Source organism: Lissotriton vulgaris, chromosome 4_1, assembly GCF_964263255.1.
Source record: "Lissotriton vulgaris chromosome 4_1, aLisVul1.2, whole genome shotgun sequence".
NCBI classification, from domain to species: Eukaryota; Metazoa; Chordata; class Amphibia; order Caudata; family Salamandridae; genus Lissotriton; species Lissotriton vulgaris.
In genome coordinates, this window is record NC_141691.1 from 537,640,432 (window position 1) to 537,663,491 (window position 23,060).

General features: G+C 35.4%; 15 non-coding genes across 15 annotated transcripts; 7 read left to right on the forward strand and 8 right to left on the reverse strand.

Moving 5' to 3' along the window:
- Positions 1–3,535: 3,535 nt before the first annotated feature.
- Positions 3,536–3,607, reverse strand: TRNAQ-CUG (transfer RNA glutamine (anticodon CUG)). Its single transcript has one exon. It is a non-coding gene; the product is annotated as a tRNA-Gln (tRNA).
- Positions 3,608–5,123: 1,516 nt separating this feature from the next.
- Positions 5,124–5,195, forward strand: TRNAQ-UUG (transfer RNA glutamine (anticodon UUG)). The gene has a single exon. It is a non-coding gene; the product is annotated as a tRNA-Gln (tRNA).
- Positions 5,196–6,020: 825 nt separating this feature from the next.
- Positions 6,021–6,092, reverse strand: TRNAQ-CUG (transfer RNA glutamine (anticodon CUG)). The gene has a single exon. It is a non-coding gene; the product is annotated as a tRNA-Gln (tRNA).
- A 1,548-nt stretch (positions 6,093–7,640) lies between these two features.
- Positions 7,641–7,712, forward strand: TRNAQ-UUG (transfer RNA glutamine (anticodon UUG)). Its single transcript has one exon. It is a non-coding gene; the product is annotated as a tRNA-Gln (tRNA).
- An 825-nt stretch (positions 7,713–8,537) lies between these two features.
- Positions 8,538–8,609, reverse strand: TRNAQ-CUG (transfer RNA glutamine (anticodon CUG)). Its single transcript has one exon. It is a non-coding gene; the product is annotated as a tRNA-Gln (tRNA).
- Positions 8,610–10,157: 1,548 nt separating this feature from the next.
- Positions 10,158–10,229, forward strand: TRNAQ-UUG (transfer RNA glutamine (anticodon UUG)). The gene has a single exon. It is a non-coding gene; the product is annotated as a tRNA-Gln (tRNA).
- Positions 10,230–11,054: 825 nt separating this feature from the next.
- Positions 11,055–11,126, reverse strand: TRNAQ-CUG (transfer RNA glutamine (anticodon CUG)). The gene has a single exon. It is a non-coding gene; the product is annotated as a tRNA-Gln (tRNA).
- Positions 11,127–12,673: 1,547 nt separating this feature from the next.
- TRNAQ-UUG (transfer RNA glutamine (anticodon UUG)) lies at positions 12,674–12,745 on the forward strand. Its single transcript has one exon. It is a non-coding gene; the product is annotated as a tRNA-Gln (tRNA).
- Positions 12,746–13,570: 825 nt separating this feature from the next.
- TRNAQ-CUG (transfer RNA glutamine (anticodon CUG)) lies at positions 13,571–13,642 on the reverse strand. The gene has a single exon. It is a non-coding gene; the product is annotated as a tRNA-Gln (tRNA).
- A 1,548-nt stretch (positions 13,643–15,190) lies between these two features.
- Positions 15,191–15,262, forward strand: TRNAQ-UUG (transfer RNA glutamine (anticodon UUG)). Its single transcript has one exon. It is a non-coding gene; the product is annotated as a tRNA-Gln (tRNA).
- An 825-nt stretch (positions 15,263–16,087) lies between these two features.
- TRNAQ-CUG (transfer RNA glutamine (anticodon CUG)) lies at positions 16,088–16,159 on the reverse strand. The gene has a single exon. It is a non-coding gene; the product is annotated as a tRNA-Gln (tRNA).
- Positions 16,160–17,707: 1,548 nt separating this feature from the next.
- TRNAQ-UUG (transfer RNA glutamine (anticodon UUG)) lies at positions 17,708–17,779 on the forward strand. The gene has a single exon. It is a non-coding gene; the product is annotated as a tRNA-Gln (tRNA).
- Positions 17,780–18,604: 825 nt separating this feature from the next.
- TRNAQ-CUG (transfer RNA glutamine (anticodon CUG)) lies at positions 18,605–18,676 on the reverse strand. Its single transcript has one exon. It is a non-coding gene; the product is annotated as a tRNA-Gln (tRNA).
- Positions 18,677–20,223: 1,547 nt separating this feature from the next.
- TRNAQ-UUG (transfer RNA glutamine (anticodon UUG)) lies at positions 20,224–20,295 on the forward strand. Its single transcript has one exon. It is a non-coding gene; the product is annotated as a tRNA-Gln (tRNA).
- Positions 20,296–21,121: 826 nt separating this feature from the next.
- Positions 21,122–21,193, reverse strand: TRNAQ-CUG (transfer RNA glutamine (anticodon CUG)). Its single transcript has one exon. It is a non-coding gene; the product is annotated as a tRNA-Gln (tRNA).
- Between the last annotated feature and the right edge of the window lie 1,867 nt (positions 21,194–23,060).

Consider the following 23,060-nt stretch of genomic DNA (forward strand, 5'->3'; position numbering starts at 1 on the left):
TTCCTTTTTAAAGATTTCCACACTATTGATAAGGCGAACATAGCACATTTTGAAAGAGATGTGTTCTTAAATCAAACCTAGAGAACCACAATGACGGTATCATTCAGATAGTACAAATGTTTTTTGTATATTAGTATGGAAATTGTGAAATAAAACATTTCTCATGCTGATTTTCAACAGTCGATCTGCAATCATGAAATATAAGCTTTTGCTTGGAGGCCTCAAAGGTACTGATCTAATTTTCTTTTTTAGAATTATTCACAGATCGTATGATATGCTTTGTACAAATCAACTATGTTGTTAGATTAAAATTGATTAAAAAGTGACTATCTCAATTTCAGGACATATAGAAGAGGAAGGAGAAGAAGCTCATGTTTCAAATGCGGAGAGGCAACAACTGTTCATTATTTTCACCTCTATTAATTATATGTATTTTTATAATGTATATATTTATATTTTCCGATAAATATACATAGACATATAGCGATATATAGGGAGATACATACATATAAGTTGATACGTACAAGTTTATAAGTAAATGAGATGTTTTTCCAATTAATACTTCTAAGAACTGAATGGAAAAAAAATCGTAAAGTTTAGATAAGTCCCACTGAGCTTTGTACTTAGATCCCTGTTTTCAGAGTCCAGATTGACAAGCATAACACCATCAACCCACCTGTACCAGGTTGAGCTTTCCATTTTGGCAGAAGAGATTGCATTCACGGGGGAATCTTATCTTTTATTGCAAAATCTTATCTCACATAAAAAGTACTGTTCAACAGAGTCATAGCGTTACTTGAGTCCTTTGTGCAACATCCTTCCCTAACATAGTTCAATAGGCAAAAGTTGAACAGAATAGAAAAGTTATATAATTCTGTTTGTCTTTGACTGTAGAAAATAAAAAATGTGAAATGTCCACATTGCTGCAGCAATTTCCTCCCCTGTCACATGGGAGGTTCCATGGTGCACAGCATGGAACGCACAGCATGACCGAACAACCACCCCCCACCACCACCCTCCACGCCTGGACCCCGATCAGTACCGAAGACACCATCCGCACGATGAACTCCATCCACTCCGGATCACCGACTGACCCCTGCCCTCACCACGTCTTCAACAAGGCTGACGCTGTCATCGCACCCCACCTGCGAGACATCATCAACACATCCTTCAACACCGCCACCTTCCCGGAGAGCTGGAAGCACGCCGAACTCAGCGCCCTACTCAAGAAACCCACAGCGGACCCCACCGACCTCAAGAATTACCGCCCCATCTCGCTTCTCCCGTTTCCAGCCAAAGTCATCGAGAAGACCGTCAACAAGCAGATGGCCGCCTTCCTCGAGACAAACGGATCCCTCGACCCCTCACAGTCCGGCTTCCGAGCCAATCACAGCACCGAGACCGCCCTCATCGCCGCCACCGATGACATCCGAGCCCTGATGGACAATGGAGAAACAGCGGCCCTCATCCTCCTAGACCTCTCCGCGGCTTTCGACACGGTCTGCCACCGCACCCTAGTACGGCGCATCAGCAACGTCGGAATCCAGGACAAGGCGCTAGAATGGATCATCTCCTTCCTCGGCGGTAGAACACAGAGAGTCCGCCTACCACCATACAAGTCAGAGGCCTCCGAAGTCATCTGCGGCGTCCCCCAAGGATCTTCTCTGAGCCCCACCCTCTTCAACGTCTACATGAGCCCCCTCGCGGCCATCGTACGCAAACACAACCTCAGCATAATCTCCTACGCCGACGACACCCAGCTGATCCTCTCCCTGACCAACGACCCCGCCGCCGCCAAAGCCAACCTACAAGAAGGGATGAAAGAGGTAGCCGAGTGGATGACGACCAGCCGCCTGAAGCTGAACTCAGACAAGACGGAGGTCCTCATCCTGGGCTCCTCACCCTCCGCCTGGGACGACTCCTGGTGGCCTCCCGCCCTGGGCACCGCACCCAAACCGACAGACCATGCACGCAACCTGGGCTTCATCCTGGACTCCTCCCTCTCCATGACCAGGCAAGTCAATGCCGTCTCCTCGTCATGCTTCAACATCCTACGCATGCTACGGAAGATCTTCTGGTGGATCCCCACAGAGACCAGGAAGACCGTCACCCAGGCCCTCGTCACCAGCCGACTGGACTACGGCAACGCCCTCTACGCCGGCACCACCGCCAAGCTCCAGAAGAGACTCCAGCGGATCCAAAACGCCTCGGCCAGACTCATCCTCGACATCCCACGAACCAGCCACATCTCCGGACATCTGAGAGACCTCCACTGGCTCCCCGTCAGCAAGAGAGTCACCTTCCGCCTCCTCACCCACGCACACAAAGCCCTACACGACCAAGGCCCGAGCTACCTCAACAGCTGAGTCAACTTCTACGCTCCCAAACGCCACCTCCGATCTGCCAGCCACGCCCTCGCCGCCGTCCCCCGCATCCGAAGAGCGACTACAGGAGGAAGGTCCTTCTCCTACCTGGCCGCCAAGACCTGGAACTCCCTCCCGACCGACCTGCGCCTGACCCAAGACCACCTCTCCTTCAGGAAGAAGCTGAAGACCTGGCTGTTCGAGCAGTAGCGGCACCCCCCCCCCCCCAGCGCCTTGAGACCCTACGGGTATGTAGCACGCTCTATAAATGTCTTTGATTGATGGTGTAATGGTTAGCACTTTGGACTTTGAATCCAAGGATCCGAGTTCAAATCTCGGTGGGACCACTTTCATGACTTATGACCAAATCTTTTTCTGTCAAGTGTATTCATAAATATCATAAATCTAACACGGGTAGAGTGAAACATTGATTTATTGATTGTATTTTTAAAGTCTATTTGATGTGAGCAAATGATAGAACTTTTAGAAAACATGGAAATAAAATGGCTCAAAATAATGAGATATTTTGTGAGCTGACTCTGTTTTCTCAACTCATCACAAGAGGCTGATCCAAGATATTACTTGTTTAAATCTTACTGTTATTGATAAGGGGAACACGGAACTTTTTTAATTGGAAAGCCTTCATTAAAAGAAAACTTGAGGAATCAAATTGTGTATTTTGGGGACAGAAGAGATGAACTTTTAAATAACAATCTTGAAATTAAGACACACAGATATTTACACTCTGTTTTTCTAAAGTAGATCCTTAACCACAAAGTAGAATCTTTCGAAAGACATGTCAAATGTATTAATCTAAATTCCTCTTTCAAAGAAATTCACAATTAAATGCTCTGTGTAAGTCAAGAATGTTGTCAGATAAGAAATCAGCAAAATGAACTATCTTATTACTGATCATAAAGATGAGAAAGGAAAAGAACCTCTTGCTTAAATTGTGGATGGGAAAGAACAGTTTTTAGTTTTCAGCTTCAGTACTTATGTTTATGAATAATTCATTTCTTTATATTGTATTATCACTATCTAGATGGATATAGCCATGTGTACATAGATACATACTTATACGTTGATAAGTTTCAGTATAAAACTTTGACGTTATGTTTTTCCAAGTCCAAATTCTAAGAAATTAGTGAAATATTAAATCTCATAATTCAAGCAGGTCCCACCGAGATTTGAACTCGGATCGCTGGATTCAGAGTCCAGAGTGCTAACCATTACACCATGGAACCCTGCCATACATGAGGGATTTTTCCATTGAGACAAAAGAGAGCGCATCAGTGCGGGGGCTTTTCTTACATTGATGAAAAGATATCTCAGTTGAATGCTCATAGTGTAAAGAGCTATAATGTGATTTGATTCTTTTCAGCTGCATTCTCCATAACAGTGTTAAATGTGCAAACGTTTATCAGGAAATGCAATTTACAAAATAATGATCATATTTGACTGAAGAATATTAAAACATTCTACATTTCCAAACTACTACATCCATTTCTCTGTCTCTCACATGGGTGGCTCCAAAGAGCAACGCTTGGCACTTTGGACTTTGCATGCAAAGGTACCAGTCCAATTCTTTGAGGTACTATTTTACTAATCTCGACCTTTTACATTTCTGTCATCTTTTGTTATTGATAGCTCCAATCCAACACCAGTAGGTTGAAAGAGACAAACGTTGACTCCTTTCAAAATGTCCAACAGCTTGAACAAGTTACAGAAATACGAACTTTATAATACACATAACATCACATTCCTACACAAAATAGTGCGACATTACACAATCCTATCCTGTTTTTCTCAAATGCATTTCAGAGGGCTGATTCCCAGCATTCCTTTTTGAAGATTTCCACACTATTGATAAGGCGAATATAGCACATTTTGAAAGAGATGACGGTATCATTCAGATAGTACAAATGTTTTTTGTATATTAGTATGGAAATTGTGAAATAAAACATTTCTCATGCTGATTTTCAACAGTCGATCTGCAATCATGAAATATAAGCTTTTGCTTGGAGGCCTCAAAGGTACTGATCTAATTTTCTTTTTTAGAATTATTCACAGATCGTATGATATGCTTTGTACAAATCAACTATGTTGTTAGATCAAAATTGATTAAAAAGTGACTATCTCAATTTCAGGACATATAGAAGAGGAAGGAGAAGAAGCTCATGTTTCAAATGCGGAGAGGCAACAACTGTTCATTATTTTCACCTCTATTAATTATATGTATTTTTATAATGTATATATTTATATTTTCCGATAAATATACATAGACATATAGCGATATATAGGGAGATACATACATATAAGTTGATACGTACAAGTTTATAAGTAAATGAGATGTTTTTCCAATTAATACTTCTAAGAACTGAATGGAAAAAAAATCGTAAAGTTTAGATAAGTCCCACTGAGCTTTGTACTTAGATCCCTGTTTTCAGAGTCCAGATTGACAAGCATAACACCATCAACCCACCTGTACCAGGTTGAGCTTTCCATTTTGGCAGAAGAGATTGCATTCACGGGGGAATCTTATCTTTTATTGCAAAATCTTATCTCACATAAAAAGTACTGTTCAACAGAGTCATAGCGTTACTTGAGTCCTTTGTGCAACATCCTTCCCTAACATAGTTCAATAGGCAAAAGTTGAACAGAATAGAAAAGTTATATAATTCTGTTTGTCTTTGACTGTAGAAAATAAAAAATGTGAAATGTCCACATTGCTGCAGCAATTTGCTCCCCTGTCACATGGGAGGTTCCATGGTGTAATGGTTAGCACTTTGGACTTTGAATCCAAGGATCCGAGTTCAAATCTCGGTGGGACCACTTTCATGACTTATGACCAAATCTTTTTCTGTCAAGTGTATTCATAAATATCATAAATCTAACACGGGTAGAGTGAAACATTGATTTATTGATTGTATTTTTAAAGTCTATTTGATGTGAGCAAATGATAGAACTTTTAGAAAACATGGAAATAAAATGGCTCAAAATAATGAGATATTTTGTGAGCTGACTCTGTTTTCTCAACTCATCACAAGAGGCTGATCCAAGATATTACTTGTTTAAATCTTACTGTTATGGATAAGGGGAACACGGAACTTTTTTAATTGGAAAGCCTTCATTAAAAGAAAACTTGAGGAATCAAATTGTGTATTTTGGGGACAGAAGAGATGAACTTTTAAATAACAATCTTGAAATTAAGACACACAGATATTTACACTCTGTTTTTCTAAAGTAGATCCATAACCACAAAGTAGAATCTTTCGAAAGACATGTCAAATGTATTAATCTGAATTCCTCTTTCAAAGAAATTCACAATTAAATGCACTGTGTAAGTCAAGAATGTTGTCAGATAAGAAATCAGCAAAATGAACTATCTTATTACTGATCATAAAGATGAGAAAGGAAAAGAACCTCTTGCTTAAATTGTGGATGGGAAAGAACAGTTTTTAGTTTTCAGCTTCAGTACTTATGTTTATGAATAATTCATTTCTTTATATTGTATTATCACTATCTAGATGGATATAGCCATGTGTACATAGATACATACTTATACGTTGATAAGTTTCAGTATAAAACTTTGACGTTATGTTTTTCCAAGTCCAAATTCTAAGAAATTAGTGAAATATTAAATCTCATAATTCAAGCAGGTCCCACCGAGATTTGAACTCGGATCACTGGATTCAGAGTCCAGAGTGCTAACCATTACACCATGGAACCCTGCCATACATGAGGGATTTTTCCATTGAGACAAAAGAGAGCGCATCAGTGCGGGGGCTTTTCTTACATTGATGAAAAGATATCTCAGTTGAATGCTCATAGTGTAAAGAGCTATAATGTGATTTGATTCTTTTCAGCTGCATTCTCCATAACAGTGTTAAATGTGCAAACGTTTATCAGGAAATGCAATTTACAAAATAATGATCATATTTGACTGAAGAATATTAAAACATTCTACATTTCCAAACTACTACATCCATTTCTCTGTCTCTCACATGGGTGGCTCCAAAGAGCAACAGTTGGCACTTTGGACTTTGCATGCAAAGGTACCAGTCCAATTCTTTGAGGTACTATTTTACTAATCTCGACCTTTTACATTTCTGTCATCTTTTGTTATTGATAGCTCCAATCCAACACCAGTAGGTTGAAAGAGAAAAATGTTGAATCCTTTCAAAATGTCCAACAGCTTGAACAAGTTACAGAAATACGAACTTTATAATACACATAACATCACATTCCTACACAAAATAGTGCGACATTACAAAATCCTATCCTGTTTTTTTCAAATGCATTTCAGAGGGCTGATTCCCAGCATTCCTTTTTGAAGATTTCCACACTATTGATAAGGCGAACATAGCACATTTTGAAAGAGATGTGTTCTTAAATCAAACCTAGAGAACCACAATGACGGTATCATTCAGATAGTACAAATGTTTTTTGTATATTAGTATGGAAATTGTGAAATAAAACATTTCTCATGCTGATTTTCAACAGTCGATCTGCAATCATGAAATATAAGCTTTTGCTTGGAGGCCTCAAAGGTACTGATCTAATTTTCTTTTTTAGAATTATTCACAGATCGTATGATATGCTTTGTACAAATCAACTATGTTGTTAGATCAAAATTGATTAAAAAGTGACTATCTCAATTTCAGGACATATAGAAGAGGAAGGAGAAGAAGCTCATGTTTCAAATGCGGAGAGGCAACAACTGTTCATTATTTTCACCTCTATTAATTATATGTATTTTTATAATGTATATATTTATATTTTCCGATAAATATACATAGACATATAGCGATATATAGGGAGATACATACATATAAGTTGATACGTACAAGTTTATAAGTAAATGAGATGTTTTTCCAATTAATACTTCTAAGAACTGAATGGAAAAAAAATCGTAAAGTTTAGATAAGTCCCACTGAGCTTTGTACTTAGATCCCTGTTTTCAGAGTCCAGATTGACAAGCATAACACCATCAACCCACCTGTACCAGGTTGAGCTTTCCATTTTGGCAGAAGAGATTGCATTCACGGGGGAATCTTATCTTTTATTGCAAAATCTTATCTCACATAAAAAGTACTGTTCAACAGAGTCATAGCGTTACTTGAGTCCTTTGTGCAACATCCTTCCCTAACATAGTTCAATAGGCAAAAGTTGAACAGAATAGAAAAGTTATATAATTCTGTTTGTCTTTGACTGTAGAAAATAAAAAATGTGAAATGTCCACATTGCTGCAGCAATTTGCTCCCCTGTCACATGGGAGGTTCCATGGTGTAATGGTTAGCACTTTGGACTTTGAATCCAAGGATCCGAGTTCAAATCTCGGTGGGACCACTTTCATGACTTATGACCAAATCTTTTTCTGTCAAGTGTATTCATAAATATCATAAATCTAACACGGGTAGAGTGAAACATTGATTTATTGATTGTATTTTTAAAGTCTATTTGATGTGAGCAAATGATAGAACTTTTAGAAAACATGGAAATAAAATGGCTCAAAATAATGAGATATTTTGTGAGCTGACTCTGTTTTCTCAACTCATCACAAGAGGCTGATCCAAGATATTACTTGTTTAAATCTTACTGTTATGGATAAGGGGAACACGGAACTTTTTTAATTGGAAAGCCTTCATTAAAAGAAAACTTGAGGAATCAAATTGTGTATTTTGGGGACAGAAGAGATGAACTTTTAAATAACAATCTTGAAATTAAGACACACAGATATTTACACTCTGTTTTTCTAAAGTAGATCCATAACCACAAAGTAGAATCTTTCGAAAGACATGTCAAATGTATTAATCTGAATTCCTCTTTCAAAGAAATTCACAATTAAATGCACTGTGTAAGTCAAGAATGTTGTCAGATAAGAAATCAGCAAAATGAACTATCTTATTACTGATCATAAAGATGAGAAAGGAAAAGAACCTCTTGCTTAAATTGTGGATGGGAAAGAACAGTTTTTAGTTTTCAGCTTCAGTACTTATGTTTATGAATAATTCATTTCTTTATATTGTATTATCACTATCTAGATGGATATAGCCATGTGTACATAGATACATACTTATACGTTGATAAGTTTCAGTATAAAACTTTGACGTTATGTTTTTCCAAGTCCAAATTCTAAGAAATTAGTGAAATATTAAATCTCATAATTCAAGCAGGTCCCACCGAGATTTGAACTCGGATCACTGGATTCAGAGTCCAGAGTGCTAACCATTACACCATGGAACCCTGCCATACATGAGGGATTTTTCCATTGAGACAAAAGAGAGCGCATCAGTGCGGGGGCTTTTCTTACATTGATGAAAAGATATCTCAGTTGAATGCTCATAGTGTAAAGAGCTATAATGTGATTTGATTCTTTTCAGCTGCATTCTCCATAACAGTGTTAAATGTGCAAACGTTTATCAGGAAATGCAATTTACAAAATAATGATCATATTTGACTGAAGAATATTAAAACATTCTACATTTCCAAACTACTACATCCATTTCTCTGTCTCTCACATGGGTGGCTCCAAAGAGCAACGCTTGGCACTTTGGACTTTGCATGCAAAGGTACCAGTCCAATTCTTTGAGGTACTATTTTACTAATCTCGACCTTTTACATTTCTGTCATCTTTTGTTATTGATAGCTCCAATCCAACACCAGTAGGTTGAAAGAGACAAATGTTGACTCCTTTCAAAATGTCCAACAGCTTGAACAAGTTACAGAAATACGAACTTTATAATACACATAACATCACATTCCTACACAAAATAGTGCGACATTACAAAATCCTATCCTGTTTTTCTCAAATGCATATCAGAGGGCTGATTCCCAGCATTCCTTTTTGAAGATTTCCACACTATTGATAAGGCGAACATAGCACATTTTGAAAGAGATGTGTTCTTAAATCAAACCTAGAGAACCACAATGACGGTATCATTCAGATAGTACAAATGTTTTTTGTATATTAGTATGGAAATTTTGAAATAAAACATTTCTCATGCTGATTTTCAACAGTCGATCTGCAATCATGAAATATAAGCTTTTGCTTGGAGGCCTCAAAGGTACTGATCTAATTTTCTTTTTTAGAATTATTCACAGATCGTATGATATGCTTTGTACAAATCAACTATGTTGTTAGATCAAAATTGATTAAAAAGTGACTATCTCAATTTCAGGACATATAGAAGAGGAAGGAGAAGAAGCTCATGTTTCAAATGCGGAGAGGCAACAACTGTTCATTATTTTCACCTCTATTAATTATATGTATTTTTATAATGTATATATTTATATTTTCCGATAAATATACATAGACATATAGCGATATATAGGGAGATACATACATATAAGTTGATACGTACAAGTTTATAAGTAAATGAGATGTTTTTCCAATTAATACTTCTAAGAACTGAATGGAAAAAAAATCGTAAAGTTTAGATAAGTCCCACTGAGCTTTGTACTTAGATCCCTGTTTTCAGAGTCCAGATTGACAAGCATAACACCATCAACCCACCTGTACCAGGTTGAGCTTTCCATTTTGGCAGAAGAGATTGCATTCACGGGGGAATCTTATCTTTTATTGCAAAATCTTATCTCACATAAAAAGTACTGTTCAACAGAGTCATAGCGTTACTTGAGTCCTTTGTGCAACATCCTTCCCTAACATAGTTCAATAGGCAAAAGTTGAACAGAATAGAAAAGTTATATAATTCTGTTTGTCTTTGACTGTAGAAAATAAAAAATGTGAAATGTCCACATTGCTGCAGCAATTTGCTCCCCTGTCACATGGGAGGTTCCATGGTGTAATGGTTAGCACTTTGGACTTTGAATCCAAGGATCCGAGTTCAAATCTCGGTGGGACCACTTTCATGACTTATGACCAAATCTTTTTCTGTCAAGTGTATTCATAAATATCATAAATCTAACACGGGTAGAGTGAAACATTGATTTATTGATTGTATTTTTAAAGTCTATTTGATGTGAGCAAATGATAGAACTTTTAGAAAACATGGAAATAAAATGGCTCAAAATAATGAGATATTTTGTGAGCTGACTCTGTTTTCTCAACTCATCACAAGAGGCTGATCCAAGATATTACTTGTTTAAATCTTACTGTTATGGATAAGGGGAACACGGAACTTTTTTAATTGGAAAGCCTTCATTAAAAGAAAACTTGAGGAATCAAATTGTGTATTTTGGGGACAGAAGAGATGAACTTTTAAATAACAATCTTGAAATTAAGACACACAGATATTTACACTCTGTTTTTCTAAAGTAGATCCATAACCACAAAGTAGAATCTTTCGAAAGACATGTCAAATGTATTAATCTGAATTCCTCTTTCAAAGAAATTCACAATTAAATGCACTGTGTAAGTCAAGAATGTTGTCAGATAAGAAATCAGCAAAATGAACTATCTTATTACTGATCATAAAGATGAGAAAGGAAAAGAACCTCTTGCTTAAATTGTGGATGGGAAAGAACAGTTTTTAGTTTTCAGCTTCAGTACTTATGTTTATGAATAATTCATTTCTTTATATTGTATTATCACTATCTAGATGGATATAGCCATGTGTACATAGATACATACTTATACGTTGATAAGTTTCAGTATAAAACTTTGACGTTATGTTTTTCCAAGTCCAAATTCTAAGAAATTAGTGAAATATTAAATCTCATAATTCAAGCAGGTCCCACCGAGATTTGAACTCGGATCACTGGATTCAGAGTCCAGAGTGCTAACCATTACACCATGGAACCCTGCCATACATGAGGGATTTTTCCATTGAGACAAAAGAGAGCACATCAGTGCGGGGGCTTTTCTTACATTGATGAAAAGATATCTCAGTTGAATGCTCATAGTGTAAAGAGCTATAATGTGATTTGATTCTTTTCAGCTGCATTCTCCATAACAGTGTTAAATGTGCAAACGTTTATCAGGAAATGCAATTTACAAAATAATGATCATATTTGACTGAAGAATATTAAAACATTCTACATTTCCGAACTACTACATCCATTTCTCTGTCTCTCACATGGGTGGCTCCAAAGAGCAACGCTTGGCACTTTGGACTTTGCATGCAAAGGTACCAGTCCAATTCTTTGAGGTACTATTTTACTAATCTCGACCTTTTACATTTCTGTCATCTTTTGTTATTGATAGCTCCAATCCAACACCAGTAGGTTGAAAGAGACAAATGTTGACTCCTTTCAAAATGTCCAACAGCTTGAACAAGTTACAGAAATACGAACTTTATAATACACATAACATCACATTCCTACACAAAATAGTGCGACATTACAAAATCCTATCCTGTTTTTCTCAAATGCATTTCAGAGGGCTGATTCCCAGCATTCCTTTTTGAAGATTTCCACACTATTGATAAGGCGAACATAGCACATTTTGAAAGAGATGTGTTCTTAAATCAAACCTAGAGAACCACAATGACGGTATCATTCAGATAGTACAAATGTTTTTTGTATATTAGTATGGAAATTGTGAAATAAATTTTTCTCATGCTGATTTTCAACAGTCGATCTGCAATCATGAAATATAAGCTTTTGCTTGGAGGCCTCAAAGGTACTGATCTAATTTTCTTTTTTAGAATTATTCACAGATCGTATGATATGCTTTGTACAAATCAACTATGTTGTTAGATCAAAATTGATTAAAAAGTGACTATCTCAATTTCAGGACATATAGAAGAGGAAGGAGAAGAGGCTCATGTTTCAAATGCGGACAGGCAACAACTGTTCATTATTTTCACCTCTATTAATTATATGTATTTTTATAATGTATATATTTATATTTTCCGATAAATATACATAGACATATAGCGATATATAGGGAGATACATACATATAAGTTGATACGTACAAGTTTATAAGTAAATGAGATGTTTTTCCAATTAATACTTCTAAGAACTGAATGGAAAAAAAATCGTAAAGTTTAGATAAGTCCCACTGAGCTTTGTACTTAGATCCCTGTTTTCAGAGTCCAGATTGACAAGCATAACACCATCAACCCACCTGTACCAGGTTGAGCTTTCCATTTTGGCAGAAGAGATTGCATTCACGGGGTAATCTTATCTTTTATTGCAAAATCTTATCTCACATAAAAAGTACTGTTCAACAGAGTCATAGCGTTACTTGAGTCCTTTGTGCAACATCCTTCCCTAACATAGTTCAATAGGCAAAAGTTGAACAGAATAGAAAAGTTATATAATTCTGTTTGTCTTTGACTGTAGAAAATAAAAAATGTGAAATGTCCACATTGCTGCAGCAATTTGCTCCCCTGTCACATGGGAGGTTCCATGGTGTAATGGTTAGCACTTTGGACTTTGAATCCAAGGATCCGAGTTCAAATCTCGGTGGGACCACTTTCATGACTTATGACCAAATCTTTTTCTGTCAAGTGTATTCATAAATATCATAAATCTAACACGGGTAGAGTGAAACATTGATTTATTGATTGTATTTTTAAAGTCTATTTGATGTGAGCAAATGATAGAACTTTTAGAAAACATGGAAATAAAATGGCTCAAAATAATGAGATATTTTGTGAGCTGACTCTGTTTTCTCAACTCATCACAAGAGGCTGATCCAAGATATTACTTGTTTAAATCTTACTGTTATGGATAAGGGGAACACGGAACTTTTTTAATTGGAAAGCCTTCATTAAAAGAAAACTTGAGGAATCAAATTGTGTATTTTGGGGACAGAAGAGATGAACTTTTAAATAACAATCTTGAAATTAAGACACACAGATATTTACACTCTGTTTTTCTAAAGTAGATCCATAACCACAAAGTAGAATCTTTCGAAAGACATGTCAAATGTATTAATCTGAATTCCTCTTTCAAAGAAATTCACAATTAAATGCACTGTGTAAGTCAAGAATGTTGTCAGATAAGAAATCAGCAAAATGAACTATCTTATTACTGATCATAAAGATGAGAAAGGAAAAGAACCTCTTGCTTAAATTGTGGATGGGAAAGAACAGTTTTTAGTTTTCAGCTTCAGTACTTATGTTTATGAATAATTCATTTCTTTATATTGTATTATCACTATCTAGATGGATATAGCCATGTGTACATAGATACATACTTATACGTTGATAAGTTTCAGTATAAAACTTTGACGTTATGTTTTTCCAAGTCCAAATTCTAAGAAATTAGTGAAATATTAAATCTCATAATTCAAGCAGGTCCCACCGAGATTTGAACTCGGATCACTGGATTCAGAGTCCAGAGTGCTAACCATTACACCATGGAACCCTGCCATACATGAGGGATTTTTCCATTGAGACAAAAGAGAGCGCATCAGTGCGGGGGCTTTTCTTACATTGATGAAAAGATATCTCAGTTGAATGCTCATAGTGTAAAGAGCTATAATGTGATTTGATTCTTTTCAGCTGCATTCTCCATAACAGTGTTAAATGTGCAAACGTTTATCAGGAAATGCAATTTACAAAATAATGATCATATTTGACTGAAGAATATTAAAACATTCTACATTTCCAAACTACTACATCCATTTCTCTGTCTCTCACATGGGTGGCTCCAAAGAGCAACAGTTGGCACTTTGGACTTTGCATGCAAAGGTACCAGTCCAATTCTTTGAGGTACTATTTTACTAATCTCGACCTTTTACATTTCTGTCATCTTTTGTTATTGATAGCTCCAATCCAACACCAGTAGGTTGAAAGAGAAAAATGTTGAATCCTTTCAAAATGTCCAACAGCTTGAACAAGTTACAGAAATACGAACTTTATAATACACATAACATCACATTCCTACACAAAATAGTGCGACATTACAAAATCCTATCCTGTTTTTTTCAAATGCATTTCAGAGGGCTGATTCCCAGCATTCCTTTTTGAAGATTTCCACACTATTGATAAGGCGAACATAGCACATTTTGAAAGAGATGTGTTCTTAAATCAAACCTAGAGAACCACAATGACGGTATCATTCAGATAGTACAAATGTTTTTTGTATATTAGTATGGAAATTGTGAAATAAAACATTTCTCATGCTGATTTTCAACAGTCGATCTGCAATCATGAAATATAAGCTTTTGCTTGGAGGCCTCAAAGGTACTGATCTAATTTTCTTTTTTAGAATTATTCACAGATCGTATGATATGCTTTGTACAAATCAACTATGTTGTTAGATCAAAATTGATTAAAAAGTGACTATCTCAATTTCAGGACATATAGAAGAGGAAGGAGAAGAAGCTCATGTTTCAAATGCGGAGAGGCAACAACTGTTCATTATTTTCACCTCTATTAATTATATGTATTTTTATAATGTATATATTTATATTTTCCGATAAATATACATAGACATATAGCGATATATAGGGAGATACATACATATAAGTTGATACGTACAAGTTTATAAGTAAATGAGATGTTTTTCCAATTAATACTTCTAAGAACTGAATGGAAAAAAAATCGTAAAGTTTAGATAAGTCCCACTGAGCTTTGTACTTAGATCCCTGTTTTCAGAGTCCAGATTGACAAGCATAACACCATCAACCCACCTGTACCAGGTTGAGCTTTCCATTTTGGCAGAAGAGATTGCATTCACGGGGGAATCTTATCTTTTATTGCAAAATCTTATCTCACATAAAAAGTACTGTTCAACAGAGTCATAGCGTTACTTGAGTCCTTTGTGCAACATCCTTCCCTAACATAGTTCAATAGGCAAAAGTTGAACAGAATAGAAAAGTTATATAATTCTGTTTGTCTTTGACTGTAGAAAATAAAAAATGTGAAATGTCCACATTGCTGCAGCAATTTGCTCCCCTGTCACATGGGAGGTTCCATGGTGTAATGGTTAGCACTTTGGACTTTGAATCCAAGGATCCGAGTTCAAATCTCGGTGGGACCACTTTCATGACTTATGACCAAATCTTTTTCTGTCAAGTGTATTCATAAATATCATAAATCTAACACGGGTAGAGTGAAACATTGATTTATTGATTGTATTTTTAAAGTCTATTTGATGTGAGCAAATGATAGAACTTTTAGAAAACATGGAAATAAAATGGCTCAAAATAATGAGATATTTTGTGAGCTGACTCTGTTTTCTCAACTCATCACAAGAGGCTGATCCAAGATATTACTTGTTTAAATCTTACTGTTATGGATAAGGGGAACACGGAACTTTTTTAATTGGAAAGCCTTCATTAAAAGAAAACTTGAGGAATCAAATTGTGTATTTTGGGGACAGAAGAGATGAACTTTTAAATAACAATCTTGAAATTAAGACACACAGATATTTACACTCTGTTTTTCTAAAGTAGATCCATAACCACAAAGTAGAATCTTTCGAAAGACATGTCAAATGTATTAATCTGAATTCCTCTTTCAAAGAAATTCACAATTAAATGCACTGTGTAAGTCAAGAATGTTGTCAGATAAGAAATCAGCAAAATGAACTATCTTATTACTGATCATAAAGATGAGAAAGGAAAAGAACCTCTTGCTTAAATTGTGGATGGGAAAGAACAGTTTTTAGTTTTCAGCTTCAGTACTTATGTTTATGAATAATTCATTTCTTTATATTGTATTATCACTATCTAGATGGATATAGCCATGTGTACATAGATACATACTTATACGTTGATAAGTTTCAGTATAAAACTTTGACGTTATGTTTTTCCAAGTCCAAATTCTAAGAAATTAGTGAAATATTAAATCTCATAATTCAAGCAGGTCCCACCGAGATTTGAACTCGGATCACTGGATTCAGAGTCCAGAGTGCTAACCATTACACCATGGAACCCTGCCATACATGAGGGATTTTTCCATTGAGACAAAAGAGAGCGCATCAGTGCGGGGGCTTTTCTTACATTGATGAAAAGATATCTCAGTTGAATGCTCATAGTGTAAAGAGCTATAATGTGATTTGATTCTTTTCAGCTGCATTCTCCATAACAGTGTTAAATGTGCAAACGTTTATCAGGAAATGCAATTTACAAAATAATGATCATATTTGACTGAAGAATATTAAAACATTCTACATTTCCAAACTACTACATCCATTTCTCTGTCTCTCACATGGGTGGCTCCAAAGAGCAACGCTTGGCACTTTGGACTTTGCATGCAAAGGTACCAGTCCAATTCTTTGAGGTACTATTTTACTAATCTCGACCTTTTACATTTCTGTCATCTTTTGTTATTGATAGCTCCAATCCAACACCAGTAGGTTGAAAGAGACAAATGTTGACTCCTTTCAAAATGTCCAACAGCTTGAACAAGTTACAGAAATACGAACTTTATAATACACATAACATCACATTCCTACACAAAATAGTGCGACATTACAAAATCCTATCCTGTTTTTCTCAAATGCATATCAGAGGGCTGATTCCCAGCATTCCTTTTTGAAGATTTCCACACTATTGATAAGGCGAACATAGCACATTTTGAAAGAGATGTGTTCTTAAATCAAACCTAGAGAACCACAATGACGGTATCATTCAGATAGTACAAATGTTTTTTGTATATTAGTATGGAAATTTTGAAATAAAACATTTCTCATGCTGATTTTCAACAGTCGATCTGCAATCATGAAATATAAGCTTTTGCTTGGAGGCCTCAAAGGTACTGATCTAATTTTCTTTTTTAGAATTATTCACAGATCGTATGATATGCTTTGTACAAATCAACTATGTTGTTAGATCAAAATTGATTAAAAAGTGACTATCTCAATTTCAGGACATATAGAAGAGGAAGGAGAAGAAGCTCATGTTTCAAATGCGGAGAGGCAACAACTGTTCATTATTTTCACCTCTATTAATTATATGTATTTTTATAATGTATATATTTATATTTTCCGATAAATATACATAGACATATAGCGATATATAGGGAGATACATACATATAAGTTGATACGTACAAGTTTATAAGTAAATGAGATGTTTTTCCAATTAATACTTCTAAGAACTGAATGGAAAAAAAATCGTAAAGTTTAGATAAGTCCCACTGAGCTTTGTACTTAGATCCCTGTTTTCAGAGTCCAGATTGACAAGCATAACACCATCAACCCACCTGTACCAGGTTGAGCTTTCCATTTTGGCAGAAGAGATTGCATTCACGGGGGAATCTTATCTTTTATTGCAAAATCTTATCTCACATAAAAAGTACTGTTCAACAGAGTCATAGCGTTACTTGAGTCCTTTGTGCAACATCCTTCCCTAACATAGTTCAATAGGCAAAAGTTGAACAGAATAGAAAAGTTATATAATTCTGTTTGTCTTTGACTGTAGAAAATAAAAAATGTGAAATGTCCACATTGCTGCAGCAATTTGCTCCCCTGTCACATGGGAGGTTCCATGGTGTAATGGTTAGCACTTTGGACTTTGAATCCAAGGATCCGAGTTCAAATCTCGGTGGGACCACTTTCATGACTTATGACCAAATCTTTTTCTGTCAAGTGTATTCATAAATATCATAAATCTAACACGGGTAGAGTGAAACATTGATTTATTGATTGTATTTTTAAAGTCTATTTGATGTGAGCAAATGATAGAACTTTTAGAAAACATGGAAATAAAATGGCTCAAAATAATGAGATATTTTGTGAGCTGACTCTGTTTTCTCAACTCATCACAAGAGGCTGATCCAAGATATTACTTGTTTAAATCTTACTGTTATGGATAAGGGGAACACGGAACTTTTTTAATTGGAAAGCCTTCATTAAAAGAAAACTTGAGGAATCAAATTGTGTATTTTGGGGACAGAAGAGATGAACTTTTAAATAACAATCTTGAAATTAAGACACACAGATATTTACACTCTGTTTTTCTAAAGTAGATCCATAACCACAAAGTAGAATCTTTCGAAAGACATGTCAAATGTATTAATCTGAATTCCTCTTTCAAAGAAATTCACAATTAAATGCACTGTGTAAGTCAAGAATGTTGTCAGATAAGAAATCAGCAAAATGAACTATCTTATTACTGATCATAAAGATGAGAAAGGAAAAGAACCTCTTGCTTAAATTGTGGATGGGAAAGAACAGTTTTTAGTTTTCAGCTTCAGTACTTATGTTTATGAATAATTCATTTCTTTATATTGTATTATCACTATCTAGATGGATATAGCCATGTGTACATAGATACATACTTATACGTTGATAAGTTTCAGTATAAAACTTTGACGTTATGTTTTTCCAAGTCCAAATTCTAAGAAATTAGTGAAATATTAAATCTCATAATTCAAGCAGGTCCCACCGAGATTTGAACTCGGATCACTGGATTCAGAGTCCAGAGTGCTAACCATTACACCATGGAACCCTGCCATACATGAGGGATTTTTCCATTGAGACAAAAGAGAGCACATCAGTGCGGGGGCTTTTCTTACATTGATGAAAAGATATCTCAGTTGAATGCTCATAGTGTAAAGAGCTATAATGTGATTTGATTCTTTTCAGCTGCATTCTCCATAACAGTGTTAAATGTGCAAACGTTTATCAGGAAATGCAATTTACAAAATAATGATCATATTTGACTGAAGAATATTAAAACATTCTACATTTCCGAACTACTACATCCATTTCTCTGTCTCTCACATGGGTGGCTCCAAAGAGCAACGCTTGGCACTTTGGACTTTGCATGCAAAGGTACCAGTCCAATTCTTTGAGGTACTATTTTACTAATCTCGACCTTTTACATTTCTGTCATCTTTTGTTATTGATAGCTCCAATCCAACACCAGTAGGTTGAAAGAGACAAATGTTGACTCCTTTCAAAATGTCCAACAGCTTGAACAAGTTACAGAAATACGAACTTTATAATACACATAACATCACATTCCTACACAAAATAGTGCGACATTACAAAATCCTATCCTGTTTTTCTCAAATGCATTTCAGAGGGCTGATTCCCAGCATTCCTTTTTGAAGATTTCCACACTATTGATAAGGCGAACATAGCACATTTTGAAAGAGATGTGTTCTTAAATCAAACCTAGAGAACCACAATGACGGTATCATTCAGATAGTACAAATGTTTTTTGTATATTAGTATGGAAATTGTGAAATAAATTTTTCTCATGCTGATTTTCAACAGTCGATCTGCAATCATGAAATATAAGCTTTTGCTTGGAGGCCTCAAAGGTACTGATCTAATTTTCTTTTTTAGAATTATTCACAGATCGTATGATATGCTTTGTACAAATCAACTATGTTGTTAGATCAAAATTGATTAAAAAGTGACTATCTCAATTTCAGGACATATAGAAGAGGAAGGAGAAGAGGCTCATGTTTCAAATGCGGACAGGCAACAACTGTTCATTATTTTCACCTCTATTAATTATATGTATTTTTATAATGTATATATTTATATTTTCCGATAAATATACATAGACATATAGCGATATATAGGGAGATACATACATATAAGTTGATACGTACAAGTTTATAAGTAAATGAGATGTTTTTCCAATTAATACTTCTAAGAACTGAATGGAAAAAAAATCGTAAAGTTTAGATAAGTCCCACTGAGCTTTGTACTTAGATCCCTGTTTTCAGAGTCCAGATTGACAAGCATAACACCATCAACCCACCTGTACCAGGTTGAGCTTTCCATTTTGGCAGAAGAGATTGCATTCACGGGGTAATCTTATCTTTTATTGCAAAATCTTATCTCACATAAAAAGTACTGTTCAACAGAGTCATAGCGTTACTTGAGTCCTTTGTGCAACATCCTTCCCTAACATAGTTCAATAGGCAAAAGTTGAACAGAATAGAAAAGTTATATAATTCTGTTTGTCTTTGACTGTAGAAAATAAAAAATGTGAAATGTCCACATTGCTGCAGCAATTTGCTCCCCTGTCACATGGGAGGTTCCATGGTGTAATGGTTAGCACTTTGGACTTTGAATCCAAGGATCCGAGTTCAAATCTCGGTGGGACCACTTTCATGACTTATGACCAAATCTTTTTCTGTCAAGTGTATTCATAAATATCATAAATCTAACACGGGTAGAGTGAAACATTGATTTATTGATTGTATTTTTAAAGTCTATTTGATGTGAGCAAATGATAGAACTTTTAGAAAACATGGAAATAAAATGGCTCAAAATAATGAGATATTTTGTGAGCTGACTCTGTTTTCTCAACTCATCACAAGAGGCTGATCCAAGATATTACTTGTTTAAAAACTTACTGTTATTGATAAGGGGAACACAGAACTTTTTTAATTGGAAAGCCTTCATTAAAAGAAAACTTGATGAATCAAATTGTGTATTTTGGGGACAGAAGAGATGAACTTTTAAATAACAATCTTGAAATTAAGACACACAGATATTTACACTCTGTTTTTCTAAAGTAGATCCATAACCACAAAGTAGAATCTTTCGAAAGACATGTCAAATGTATTAATCTGAATTCCTCTTTCAAAGAAATTCACAATTAAATGCTCTGTGTAAGTCAAGAATGTTGTCAGATAAGAAATCAGCAAAATGAACTATCTTATTACTGATCATAAAGATGAGAAAGGAAAAGAACCTCTTGCTTAAATTGTGGATGGGAAAGAACAGTTTTTAGTTTTCAGCTTCAGTACTTATGTTTATGAATAATTCATTTCTTTATATTGTATTATCACTATCTAGATGGATATAGCCATGTGTACATAGATACATACTTATACGTTGATAAGTTTCAGTATAAAACTTTGACGTTATGTTTTTCCAAGTCCAAATTCTAAGAAATTAGTGAAATATTAAATCTCATAATTCAAGCAGGTCCCACCGAGATTTGAACTCGGATCGCTGGATTCAGAGTCCATAGTGCTAACCATTACACCATGGAACCCTGCCATACATGAGGGATTTTTCCATTGAGACAAAAGAGAGCGCATCAGTGCGGGGGCTTTTCTTACATTGATGAAAAGATATCTCAGTTGAATGCTCATAGTGTAAAGAGCTATAATGTGATTTGATTCTTTTCAGCTGCATTCTCCATAACAGTGTTAAATGTGCAAACGTTTATCAGGAAATGCAATTTACAAAATAATGATCATATTTGACTGAAGAATATTAAAACATTCTACATTTCCAAACTACTACATCCATTTCTCTGTCTCTCACATGGGTGGCTCCAAAGAGCAACGCTTGGCACTTTGGACTTTGCATGCAAAGGTACCAGTCCAATTCTTTGAGGTACTATTTTACTAATCTCGACCTTTTACATTTCTGTCATCTTTTGTTATTGATAGCTCCAATCCAACACCAGTAGGTTGAAAGAGACAAATGTTGACTCCTTTCAAAATGTCCAACAGCTTGAACAAGTTACAGAAATACGAACTTTATAATACACATAACATCACATTCCTACACAAAATAGTGCGACATTACAAAATCCTATCCTGTTTTTCTCAAATGCATTTCAGAGGGCTGATTCCCAGCATTCCTTTTTGAAGATTTCCACACTATTGATAAGGCGAATATAGCACATTTTGAAAGAGATGTGTTCTTAAATCAAACCTAGAGAACCACAATGACGGTATCATTCAGATAGTACAAATGTTTTTTGTATATTAGTATGGAAATTGTGAAATAAAACATTTCTCATGCTGATTTTCAACAGTCGATCTGCAATCATGAAATATAAGCTTTTGCTTGGAGGCCTCAAAGGTACTGATCTAATTTTCTTTTTTAGAATTATTCACAGATCGTATGATATGCTTTGTACAAATCAACTATGTTGTTAGATCAAAATTGATTAAAAAGTGACTATCTCAATTTCAGGACATATAGAAGAGGAAGGAGAAGAGGCTCATGTTTCAAATGCGGACAGGCAACAACTGTTCATTATTTTCACCTCTATTAATTATATGTATTTTTATAATGTATATATTTATATTTTCCGATAAATATACATAGACATATAGCGATATATAGGGAGATACATACATATAAGTTGATACGTACAAGTTTATAAGTAAATGAGATGTTTTTCCAATTAATACTTCTAAGAACTGAATGGAAAAAAAATCGTAAAGTTTAGATAAGTCCCACTGAGCTTTGTACTTAGATCCCTGTTTTCAGAGTCCAGATTGACAAGCATAACACCATCAACCCACCTGTACCAGGTTGAGCTTTCCATTTTGGCAGAAGAGATTGCATTCACGGGGGAATCTTATCTTTTATTGCAAAATCTTATCTCACATAAAAAGTACTGTTCAACAGAGTCATAGCGTTACTTGAGTCCTTTGTGCAACATCCTTCCCTAACATAGTTCAATAGGCAAAAGTTGAACAGAATAGAAAAGTTATATAATTCTGTTTGTCTTTGACTGTGGAAAATAAAAAATGTGAAATGTCCACATTGCTGCAGCAATTTGCTCCCCTGTCACATGGGAGGTTCCATGGTGTAATGGTTAGTACTTTGGACTTTGAATCCAAGGATCCGAGTTCAAATCTCAGTGGGACCACTTTCATGACTTATGACCAAATCTTTTTCTGTCAAGTGTATTCATAAATATCATAAATCTAACATGGGTAGAGTGAAACATTGATTTATTGATTGTATTTTTAAAGTCTATTTGATGTGAGCAAATGATAGAACTTTTAGAAAACATGGAAATAAAATGGCTCAAAATAATGAGATATTTTGTGAGCTGACTCTGTTTTCTCAACTCATCACAAGAGGCTGATCCAAGATATTACTTGTTTAAATCT